We start from the raw sequence: 13,172 nt of genomic DNA, 5'->3' as shown, positions 1-13,172 counted from the left end.
CAAAACAAAGAGAGTAAAAAAACGAGTCTTCTGTCATCCCCTGACTTGCTCATGAAAATAAGCTTACTTCCAGTCATATTGGCCTCACAATTTCTTCATAAAAGTTGTAGGAAACTTTATAAGATTTCCAGCAATACCAAATAGAGCTTCTAACTCTCTCTGTACGATCTGGACAATGTTAAAAAACAGAGCATTCACGAATTCGCACCCAAAATTTATGACTTGAATGCCTCTTCGAAAAACACCAATCTAAAATCAGAATTTGCTCATGCTTCCTTCACAAAACTTGTTAGAAATGTAATGAACTTTCCAAAAGAAAAACACACCACACCTTCTAATTCTTTCTAAGGAGTTCAAAACGATGCAAAAACTAGAAGATGTCTCTTTGAATTCAATCTGTCCAGAAATTGAATTGAGATTGATGTTCCCCATCCTCTTCAACCTTCAAATTGTAGAATATTTGCTTCCAATCTTTACAAATCTTCTCTCAACATAGAGCTACAGTTGAAGAATCAAAAGTAAGGAGAAATAGGGGAAGAGAGCTTGACGGTGGAGAAGATGAATGAGAAGAAAAAGAAAACCAAAACCCCATTTTTATTTCTTCTCTTCCTTTCCACTTTCTTTTCTTTAATTTTCCTTTTAAATTAACTTTTCTTTTCTTTCTTTTTTTTACATAAACACACAATTCCACCTTTTTTTTCTTTTTCCTTCGCTTTCTTTTCAATTTTTTTTAAAATTCTAAATTGATTAAAACAACTTGAAACAAAAGCTTTGCCATTTTCTTATTCAACAACTCAAATTCAACTTCTTATATTGTATGACAATAACAAAGAATCCAAAGAGAATCTTGAGTTTACAATCTGACCTTGCTAACCGCACACCCTTCCTTTTTGGTACTTAGTAAAGAGGGGTCACGGGACCTAGTTGACTTGGGTTAGGGCGCTCAATTAGAAACCTTCTTTCCTTATTTAGAGAGGAGCAAAGCAAGCAACTCGACCATTAAGGGATAGGAGTTAGACAGCTTAATAGAGATGGAAATATTAGTTTGTCTCGACAATAAAGGGAAATCAAGTCTTAAGGATCAGAAAGATATATTTCAAGCGTGAAATTCGGGCCCTGTCCCCCTATATGTGGAATAGGAAAGGGAAGAGAAAGCATATGTTATCAGCAAGCAGTGAGAAAAGGAGCTCAATCTGTTCTTTCCAGCTCTGAACTCAATTCTCCTTTCCTTTCGGAATAGGAAGTTGAAAAAGGATCAAGACGTGCAGTTCAACCCCTAGAGATTTTTGCAGTTCTACCCCCTTCTCTTCCTCTAAAGGTTGAGGAAAGCTAGAATATCGGGGGAATACATTGAAAGTGAGAGAGTAAATCAGCTCTAGTTGAGAACGTGATCACCTACAATAGCAAGGCATGAAGCGAAGTGCATTTCTATAAGAAAAGAAGAGAAAACGAGTCAAGAAGACCACAGAAGGTTCATATAGATTTTTGAGTCCTGAGGACTGTAGGAGGTTAAATAATAAAGAGGAAGACTAGTTTGATTCCATACATATTAGTCCTTTGAATAGGTTAATATGAAATTTCATGACTCCTAACGGTCAAAGAATTTGAGAAGAGATAAAGTTGGAAAAGAAAGTATCTCCAGGATCAATGAAATATGATTGATACCATTAATAAGAAAGTTCAATTAGGAAAGAGAATAACATGAAATATTCTTTGAACCTTGTTCATTGAAGCAGCCCATGGAGCAGGAAAGAAAATAAAGTTCAGTTAGGAAAGCCTACCAAGATAATGATGCCTTGGTTTCAATTCATTCACATGAAATAAGGGTATTAACACCACGGTTTTGCAGTTTTTACAGCAAGAGAGATAGCAGCTTCAACCTAGCTTCCGCTTGGAACAAACTCTAGAATGAGAGTAGTCAATATTCTTTTTTCCTTGAGGAGGTTGCTCCGTTTGTGGCAGTTTCCCTTGCCTTTGTTCCTCGATCAGTAGTTTCATACTAATGGATTGGCCAAAGAAAGTGGCTTTTTTCTTCATTTCCTATCCACTGAAAGGCCTTGATTTGAGAGGACTTCTTTCGAATCACATTCTAGAGCTTACCATCGAACCATGCACGGATGAAATGAAAGAAACCCTATTGCAGGCCAAAAAAAAATCATTTGTTCGACTCTTCTAGTGAGCCTATCTTATTCTACTTTTGTGTACGAATATGAATGAAAGAGATCCTTTTTTAGTGGCCTAGCACTCTCTTCCCCCATGAGGCAACTTCAATCTAGTGAAGAAGCAGGTTTATAGTCAATCATATCATTCTTTTCTTTCTGCTTTCTTTATTTACTTATCTCGTTCCACATCCTGAGTCACTTTTCATACGAAATCTAGAGGACGGACGCACTAGGGCCCGTTCTATTTGAGATTCATAATCATCCCTATTATTTAGAAAATTCCTAAGGGTAGATCTGATCTCCGTCGTTCAAGAACCATCACATTTTCTAACCCTCGATCCCAACCTTCAGTGAGTGAATCAAGCAGGTGTCGTAAGCGTTGATTGGTCGAGGTGACTTGGCTTCCATCACATTGATGACTAAAAAGCTTAGATGAAAGGTTGATGTCCCAATTTGACATTGACTTTATTACCACTTTCCTTCCATCCGCATTCATCATGGGAATCAGGTTAAATAACCATAGATTCGAGAAGATTGACAAATCAAAGTGTCTAAAAAAAGAAAGCACTTGATGGCTAGCTCATAAGGCATTCTATATCCGATCGAGCTTTAACCACTACCTCTACTCCTAACCAAAGTCAACTTAGTTTCCCTTTAGACTCAAGAGAACCTATATACTCCTTCGAAGGTCCTCAATCATTGTTAATGTGAATGTGGTAGATTTCAGACATAGTAAGACTCTCAAATCGAAAGGAGTGTGTTTCCTTTAGTAGGTCTTTTGGAAATTTTTCTAGATCATCAAGACGTCTTGACCCTTATTTATGTCGTAGGTTCATCAACACCTCCTCCACCTTCCAAATGACTGATTTAACGTTCTAACTTCCTTTTGCATTTAAAGTAGTAGTCTAATAATAGAAGGATTGAGATTCATGTGAAAGGTAACATCAATAGGAAACAAATAAATAAAAGAGGATGATAGCTCGAGAGCAAAAGAAAGAAAGCCTAGGGTGGAAGAGTCAAGTGAGGAAAGGTTAGGGTAGAAGGAGCAAGCGAGGCATCCCTTGAAGCCCACGAAGCAGCTTAACCATATGTAGGGTTTGTGCACAATGAAAGCACTCGATGAAGAGTTTGAGGAACCTAGACGCCCACTATGCGGTTAGGCACCACTTTGGTAATCTCTCTTTTTTCTGTTCCCACTCTATTTTCTATATCAGAAAAGAAGAAATCATCGACTCTCTCCCTGTTGACTAGGACGCCATGCTTGACGACTAAAGAGTTATTCGTCTCCTATAGACGAAGCAAGGTAGCATCCAAATTTAGAGGAAGAGTCATTGAGACCCAAAGATTATCATTGGACTAAAAACAAGTTAGGAGAAGCTTGGAAGCTGTTGGGTAGCTCTGATGCTATAAGAAAAGAGAATAATAGACGAGCTTATGAGCAGTGCTGGAAAAGAATCAGACCCCTAGGCAAACTTCCTCTTGTCTTTTCTAAAGGGTTCTAGTTACTAGAGAAGCCCACCAGCAAAGATCTAGAATGAGATCTATGGGAGTACGATAAAAAAAAACCTGTAGTCGATTATGAGCTCAACTACTCGTGAACAAGATCTTTCCCTAAATGCATGAAAAAGAAAAAAGGCTTTATTGAGAAGCCCCTCTTTAGGGTAATCACCCGTGAGCGCTTAGTTTCAATCCGCTAGATAACTATTCTCTTTCAAAAAGTGGAATGAGACAAATCGATTGATAAAAGAAAGAATTCAGATCACCCATTAATCTGATCTGAAATACAGATCCTCCTCTTTCATGATTTTATCTTGCATTTTCTGAATTTGAGCTAATAAGAAGATAAAAAGAGCAAAAAAAGCTAATAGGAGAATCTTTCTATTTCACGAGAAAAGTTAAAAATGACTGATTTTGAATGATTTCTTGCTGCTTTATATACCCAAAGCCTAGCATTTCCTGAATTTTAGCTAATAAGCAAATGAAAATCAATTCCATTCACAAGTCCCGCAACAAGAGATTAATATGGTAGAATGAACAGGTCAAGAGGTCTTCAAACTTTTAACTACGACTCCTCTTCTTACAATCGAGCTGCTTTCGCTCCTCTAACTCAGAAATCCATATTCATATTACACTTCGGATTAATCGATGAATGTGGTTCAAAGAATATTATGAATTTGAGTTGAACGTGTTAGGAAATACAATCTCATCGTACCTATCTATTTTTCTACTAAGAACAAAAGAAGCAACTGAAGAAAGGACTAATGACTTTCTTTACCCTCCATGGGCTTTCTAACTAGGGGCTCTGTCTAACCGTCAAAAGAGCATGTTCTGAGATCTCTACCATATAAATTAGCAAATGAGTAGAACACGCTTTCTTCTTTTTTAGGTGATGGTTTGCACGTCTCAATTCTTGGGCAGTCAATCCTTTCATACACCTTTCCTTAGGCCTGAGCTTAATAAGGAGAGATCTTACCAGTTCGAGAATTTTCTAACTTCTATAGGCCACTTCTAAAAAGCAAAATCACGCAAATCTTCCTACTTCTTTCAGAAGCAAAACAAGGTTGCTGGAGGTTATGGGACGAGGCTAAATGGGAGAAGACGGGTTCATTGGCCCTGGCAGTTGAGCTTCTTCTCCTACACTTGGATTTAGAGTTCTCAACCGATTTGCCTTGGCTTTGAGAGATAGGGTCAGAGCTTACTGATCAACAGATAATGCAACTTCTCAAAAGAATAAAACATCCCCAACTCTTTCTTTCATGGCTTCATCAATAGCCTTCGCACACCAGAGTTGAGATTCTTATACTAACTTCCTATTTCAATGCGTATCGACACGCTTCGAGGGAAATATGAGATTTCCCTACTTCATCCCTGGGGTTTCCTTATCAAGGTGAACACGTTAAATCCCTGAATTTAGGGGAGAAGAAATTCATATGGATAAAAACATGTCCTTTAGACAGATAAGAAAGTTCAAAGCCTTTCACAAGAGAGTATAGAAGGAAAACCCGAAAGAATGAACTAAAACCCCTAAAAGGAAGAAAAGAAAGCAAAGAAAGCACTATGCCTTTGAAGGAGTTGTCTTCTTCTTATAAGCCTCTTAAGCAGGATGAGGAATTTCTCGGTGAGGATCGACTTATAAGGAAGACAGAGTGGTTCAATCCAGAATAAGGTCAACCAAGAAATCAGTCCCAGAGGATAGACAAATATCTTTTTAGAATATTGCTCGGATGTAGAAGACGTAGAAAACTTCAGAATTACTAGTAAGCCCATGGAGTGGAGGAAGACTCAAATATCCTTTGACGATATAAAAATCTTAAGGAATCTGACAACAAGGAATTTCTCTCTTTATGCGAAGTTACTATAAAGAGAGGTGTGAATATGCTAGACCTTCTAGAGTTGGTTAGAAGGAACAAGGCTGGTTCTGCAGATAGGCTTGATTTGAACAATGTAGATCTATCAAAGATGGAACTAGAAGAATTTGAGAAAGAATTGATCAGACTTAGAAGCTAATTCGGCTCAACCTTGTTTAAGATCAAGATAAAGAAAGAGAAGGTGGCGAAGTCGATCTCTCTTAATTCGATCTTTCATGATCTCCTAACTTTCTTATCTTCTTCTTGAGTTCTGAATATCTTATGATTTCTTGAGCAGGAAGGATAGGTTTTCTTCCTTCAATTTCTTCGGTCTAGGCTTTTTTCTTAGGAGGATAGGCTTGAATCTTTTTAGTAGATTTGGAAGAAGCACAAATCGACTTCTACGTCCTTCTATGTCTCTAGATGCTCCGTAGGACTTGAAGATTCCTTACCTCTGAGAGTAGGTTTAGTAGGTTGGAAATAAAAAGAAGAAGAAGACAAGAAGAACTCAAATTCTTTGAGCCTTGTTCATTGAGGCGTCCAGATGCAAAGAAAAGCAAGAGTGGTGACAACAGACTCAAAGAGGAGGGCACAAGGACGAAAACTGCAACTTTATCAATGGAAGGGGATGAAAGAGACTGAATCGTATCGCGATATCTAAATTTTCGTTAAATTGAAAGAGACAGAAAATCAAATCCACAATAGGGGACTCGCTGGCAGGCACATACTACTAGTTTCATTATCGACCTAGAAGAGAAAGCCTAACATCTAGACATATTTCAAACCGTTCCAAATGGAGAATGAGCACTAAAGAGTCAAGGTTGAGATCTTTCTATGTAAAGAAATGAAGAAAGAGTAAAAGCCTAGTGGAAGGATCATATTCTATTTTGATGCCATATGCTTGATTTAGTAGGTTTGGATTCTTTCATTCTAGATCTTTTCTTGGAAGTTTCCATCAGTCTTCCACACATTGAATTATCAGCCTCAGTTCCAGAACTCAAGATTAGCGAGCGAGTGAACCCTTGTTATATCTAGAAGCTCTTTCTCATATTGAATTGAAGAAGGGCAAACCCATGTACGGTCCACGTAGTAGTGATTTGACCAATGAATGGAAAACCTTGCACTAGAACCTACTATTTGGAAGAAAGCCTATCTCCTTAGGCACACACAAGTCTTTAGGTTCGCCTAACTCCACTCGATAAAGGTGGAGATCCCAGGATCAGAAGATCATTCAAGGGTAGCTCTTGATAATTCAATCACTTAAGAAAAGAGAACCACATCGTTCGACAGCGGACGACCCTCTCTTTCATAGTCCATAAAAGCCCAAAAACAAAGGTCCAAACTTGAATATGAATATGAATTTCAGTTTTTTAGTGGTCCGAAGGGCTTGTTTATATCCATATGAATCTGTTTATCCTCTAGAGCTCGTAGTTAGGAGTCTGAAGACCTCTTGACTTGTTTGAGTGGAATATTAGCTTTCTTTTCACCTTTGCTTGGACTGATTTATTCTACCATATTCATTTTCTTGGATTGATTTATCCATATTATGAAGGACTTTTTCATATCCATACTCACCTCTCCTTGGACTGATATATCCATATTCACTTCTTCCGAGGACTCCTATTCAAGATATTTCTTCTTAGATTAGAGTACTTCTTCAACGGAGACTGAGAATACCCCTTCTTCCCTACCACTTATCGTACACCCGTATGGAAAGACACTCTTTAAGTTACTCTTTTTCTCTCTCATTCCACTTCCTAGTCCTAAGCTGAGAAAGATAATAGCATTACAATAAGGAACCGCCCACTTTAGTTCTAATCGATCGATCCCACTCAATCTCTACTATTCTTGGTCGAGCATATTCATACCGTGTAGTGGGCCAAAAGATCTTATGCCCTTATGTCTACATGTGCGGGTTGCCAGTGGAGTTTCTCGTCCGCGTCTACAATTTTGTGGGACCTCATGACCAGGAATATAAGGAATCCAGCTATTTCATCCTAGACTCTAATGGATTATACAATAATATCAAATATTAGCTAAAAAAGATGAAAAGCAACTGAACAGAACTACTGAGACTGCTGCAACCACAACTTCCCTTGAAAGAGGGACAAGAGCTACTGGTGCAACCACAACAGAAAGAGGTGATGGGGTTAGGTTCCCTTTGGAGGGATTCTCGACCTACTAATCGACTGATAACCTCTTGTCATGATGTGCCTTGTTCATAGAAAGATTGATTCCTCAGAGTTTGTCTTTTCGATTGGTTCGGTATAGGGAATGGAATGAGAGAGGGTGCTTTCATTCATAGCTACTAATTCTACTAATCTTTTCTTAGTCTCATTTGAAAAGACCTCGGTTTTACAACCCCTATTTGGCCTCTGGCCTGCCTATTCTGCTTCTTGGAATTCACTGATTTTCGATTGAAGTGAATGAGATCGCCTCTTTTCTCTCTCCTTTAAAGTGAAGGCAGTCTCGCTCCTTCTATCCTCACTCAAACAGAGAGAAATCCCATTTCATTGAAAGCTGATCTCATGAAATGTCGTACCACAGGTAAGGCTTGAGGCCTCGTACCGTCTCACACCAGAGATTGAATTCTTGGACTTCTTGTCTTAACTCTCACTTATCTTTCTTCTCCAATTCTTTGAACCTCTCCTAAATGTCTCGTAACTTTATCCCTCGACCATATTTTTAAGAGAATGAAGCAAACTCAACTACAGACCTTGAAGTCAGGCCTTCTTCATAAGGCTTTGATCTCATATCTTTTGATTTAGATAGGTGGGATCTTTTCTATCATTGTAGCCCACCATCTGGTCAGTAGTTGTATGCCTTTGGACAAATGAAAGAGAAGAAGAGAGGCTCAAAGAATTTGAGAAGGACTTCGTTTGCAGCTTTCAACTTTCAGATACTAGTGTTTTGAATAGCCTTTTAGTGGAAACTCCTCTGGAGCCTCTAGACCACCATTTAGACTTGCGCTCCTGACTTTTGTCTCTTATATAAATATGCTCTGCATGTGTCTGTTAATATTCTTTGAACCTTACCGCATAGAAGGCTCATTTGGAGTTGTCTAGTTCTTCTGAACTTATATAGCCTTCCTTTGGATTTGTCTTGTCTTCTGAATTTATATAACGTCTTGACTCAAGGATGGAATATAACCTAGCATTGAATGAGAAATGAATGAATTCAAAGAATGCATGTGCTAAGCAAATCATCAGACTAAAAGGTTTACGTTTTCTCAACTTTTTTGTTGTAAAATGTGAGTTTAGAGACTGGTCTTATCTAACGATAATAGTCATTTTTTTACCGAAAAGAGATCTTTTTTCCATCTTCCCTATGTCAAAACCTAGCATTTTCTTCATTTTCGCTAATAAGTAAATGCAAATCAGTTCCATTCACAAGTCTAGCAACAAGAGATTAATATGGCATAATGAACAAGTCCTTCGTCTACTATAATTAGTTCCATTAACAAGTCTAGATAACTGTAGGAGGAGTATATAGGTTGACTCATTCATTCCACTAAAGGGGGGGGGGGAGAATTTAAGAAGCGGATGAATCCAGCTTTCCTTACAGCGAAGGCATTGATCTCATAATCTATAAGTAGTTAACAAAGCTTTTCTCTTTCTTATGTTGATTATCAAAGATTTGAGAAGCTTGTTTATGACTTTCTCTGGTTGACTCTGATCATATACCTCTGTTTGTCTACTATTTTCATTATTTCTTATAATCTAGACACTCATTATCTTCTTTAATGAGATAGAACAAAGCCCTAGCCTTGTGAAATAGCCATGAAGCCTTCACACTCGGTAAAGCACTTTCTAATCTTCTTAGTGGTAGTATGCTTGGAGGCATTCCTCCTTCATAACCCCCGCATTCAGACCCACCTTGACTATGTGCTTTCTTTAGCATAGGAAAGGCCCCTTCCACTCGGTAAAGCCAGTCTCTCACCAACTCGTAGGTCTTCTATCCGCTTAGTGTAAGAAGAATAAATTTCTTGATTCTGGTGCCCCCATATTTTCTTCCTTCATTTGTTTGTGCTTCATCAATGATGAAAGAAAAATGAGGTTTCTCCCTCTAAGTGAAGGGAAGAGGTTCACTTATCCTGTGTTTGCTTACTACTCCCGTTTTCTCTTCCTTGATCCTAGTTGGTCCTGCTTTCTTTTGTTGCTCGATCGATTCCTGCTCTGTCTATGCCTGACTCTTATCTCTCTACGCTACATGGAGATTTAAGTTATCGAACTCTTGATTTAACTTAGTCTAATAATGAAATACCGTTATGTGGGAAAATGAAGATTGAATTCATTTTCTCTTTCTCTCTCTTTATCTTGATCCTAAACCCAGATATGAAATCAAGGGCTCGCACATGTCCCCTTGCAGTTATGATCCTTGCAAGTCCCTTCTCAATTGATCTCTCATCTCCTTGATCTACAACTAGCCTACGACTCGGTAAAATGAAAGAAAGAAAGTTGAATAACATTAAAAAAGAAAATGAGTGAGAAAGAACCTCAGTGAATTGAGGGAAAAGCCTATCTTTTTGCATTAGGAAATAGCAATAGAGAAACTTCTCCAGTAAGACAGAATCATAGGGGAAGAACTGGAACAAGAACAAGGGCCACGACAAAGCCTGCAACCCCATCTCTTGAGGACTTCTCTCCCTTTTACAAGAGGAAAAAAAGCTTCCTTAGTCGACTAGAAATGAAATTCTTCTTTCCTTCATGGAGTGGGTCGAGTCCTTTTAGTTGATCCCAAAACTTTACCTTCAAGCTACTTTTTCGCTCTTTACTTAAATACAAACCTTATTTGTAGTCCTATACATTTTTCTCTGACCTAGAGTATTGTGAATTTGACAAAACCTTGAAGGGTAATGGCCCTCCCAAGCCTCGTTGCTAATTCTTTGGTTACCTCTGAGACAGATGCCTCTGCCTGAGAATACATGATTTCTCTTATGTATCTCCCTCTTTTGATTTTATACATCTTAAGCGCATCCTATTGATTCAAAGAAAATGAGAAAGAGCTAAGGCAGTTAGTTCCTATTATACTTCTCGTCTACAAGGACTTTAAAGGTAATTCCTATTTAACTTCCTACTTTCATCCTATATATTAGCGAACCTCTGACAAATCAGAATTCTCAATCCAAAAAGGTGAAGCAGGTTAAGACTCCAGCACTTGCACGAGTATTCGCTTTTCAAATTCTTCTAGTTCTATCTTTGACTTAGTGGATCAAAGAGTTTCAACCTGTCTCATTGATAAGGACATATTCATCTTTCTTTTGAGCTAAATTCAGAGTGCTAGCTTGAGTTGTACACCTTTCTTTGGAAATGGATAAGAGGATCAATCCAACCATCATACGACTATATATATGTCTTTATTCTCAGTGTTGAAGGTTCTGATCTCACTACCCTCGTTTCATTGACTCCCTTAAGATCGCAGAGGAAGAGTGGGAGTGCAGTTATAGATGCATTCCATATATTGAAAGAGAAGCATTTATGCATGAACTGAGTCGGCACTCAGAGACCTTCTTTTGCGTCTGCTCTCTCACCTTCTTTCTTCAATTACTATATTAATCAATAGAAATGTCTGTGAGTGCTCCAAGAATAGTTTCAGATGCTTAGTTTCACCAAATGGTTTTTTAGGCATTTTTCAAGTCAAATACAGCTATATGGGGCTTTGTGTGGGCAAAGTGATCTATCTGAACTTCTTTCCTTTTCAGCTTTAGTTGATGAGCAGTCTCGTTTAGCTAGGTTTTCTTCCTCCCTTTGATTTAAGGCCTGCTTTCTAGTTATTGAAAGTTTTTCTACCATTTAAAGACGTGAATAATTGCTAAAACCCTTTATCATGAAAAGTTAAGGGCGGTGATAAGGAAAGATGGAAGGCTTTAGAGCCCTTAAAGGGCACTACTTGCATCGGCTGGATAGGTTCGGATAAAAGAGAATATCATTGAGCCTATAGGAGTGCCAATCAGTCGAGGGGTTTGAGACCCTTGTTCATTGAGGCGGTGAGATTCCTGGATCTAGCAGCCGGTGAATCACTGATCAAAGAGATCATATCATCCCGAAACAGTTTGATAGGCACAGACCATTAACCTAAAATCAACCCCTTGTTCATTGATTTCTTTCTTCTTGTCTTTTCTATGAACCATATTGACTTTGGAAACCCCTCGCTTTTGCTCAATCTCCTACTCAGACTCTACAAAGCCCTGTTATTCAGAGTTCGACACGAACGATTGTCAACTAGTGGAATCCTTGATTTTTGTGGATAAAAGAGGCCTAACCTGTCACTTGGATCTTTTTTTTTTTCAACTAATATTTGACTCCCCCTTCGCACACTGTTATACATATTTTCAAGGAGGAAGACGTAAATCTCGCATCTACACTCCAAAACCCAAGAATCCCTAAGTCATCTAAGGAACTCAAGAGGAGATTAAAGGTTGAGTTAGGAGAAAGATGGTTTAAGATCGTTGCTTCAAGATAGATTGGAAATGAATTTTAATAAGATTATATGGTTAAGTTCAAGTGTTATGGAAGATGTATCGTTTTTAAGATGACAAAAGAAAAAATTCATCGTAACAAAGGAAGGCCTAAAGTATTTTTGAAGATTAGCCAAGTGTTGGCTAAGGCATGTTGCATACTGTAGGCGGCAAAAAGAGTCCAAAGAAGCTCTAAAGAGAGAAGTATGGCGACCAAAGGTTGAGATGTGTTATGTTTCGAGAGGCATCAAGACAACCTTTATAGGACAAGGCTAGATATCCAAGAGTATGCTAGGCAAGTAAGCTACGCGTTTAGGAAATGTCAAGAACCTCTAAAGAGGTTGGCATGCAGCCAAGAAGGAATGCCATGTGGCCATAAGCCATGCGGCTAAGGGGGCAATTCGACAATATTCATGCTTCGAAATCCTAATATCTTAATCAATATTCATGGAGTTTCTTTAGTTGACAAATAAGTCAAATGTGATGTGCAGATTTAAAACTTTGAGAGAAAAAGGGTTATTGAATGATTTCAAAATCAAACGAGAAAAATAAAAATATGTTGTGATAACTATAGCGCAATCTAACTAAGAATCATCAATTTCATTAAATAATAAAATAAATCATTAGAGAAGAAATTGAGAAAAGAGAATGAAGTTGTCAAGATCAATACCTCAGACAATGCTTCGACATGCTGACCAAATCGTTACACAAAAAAAAAATTCATATGATGCCTTAATGCAATTGAATTTGATCTACTTGAACAATACACCTGGGTAGTAGTTTGCATGTTGCTTGTAAAGGTGGAGACATAGAATAAATAAAAACAAAATACCTAAGTTGCTAAGATCCATACCTCTGACAATGCTTCGACATGCTGACCAAGTCAGTTACACAAAAAGAAATCAAAACAAAATACCTATTTTCTGTTGTAACTATCAAGCTCACTGTAGAAGCATATCCATTAAATTTCTACGTGCAAAATAAGTTAGAAATGTTTTGCACGTAGAAATGAGGTGTCGAGAGAGTTCATTTTGTAAAATTCGTCACAGACTGAAAAGCAATAAAGAAGATAAAACTAGTCGAACTAGTTAACCTATGTGTTCTTTCTTCTTTCCCTAACCATTCTCTTCATCTTCTTCTACTTGTTAATTGTTCTACCTTTGAAAATCTTCTATCCCTTCTCTTATGTACAACTGAAAGAGAAAG

Source organism: Cucumis melo, chromosome 1 (assembly GCF_025177605.1).
Source record: "Cucumis melo cultivar AY chromosome 1, USDA_Cmelo_AY_1.0, whole genome shotgun sequence".
NCBI classification, from domain to species: domain Eukaryota; kingdom Viridiplantae; phylum Streptophyta; class Magnoliopsida; order Cucurbitales; family Cucurbitaceae; genus Cucumis; species Cucumis melo.
This window is presented reverse-complemented; position numbering follows the sequence as displayed.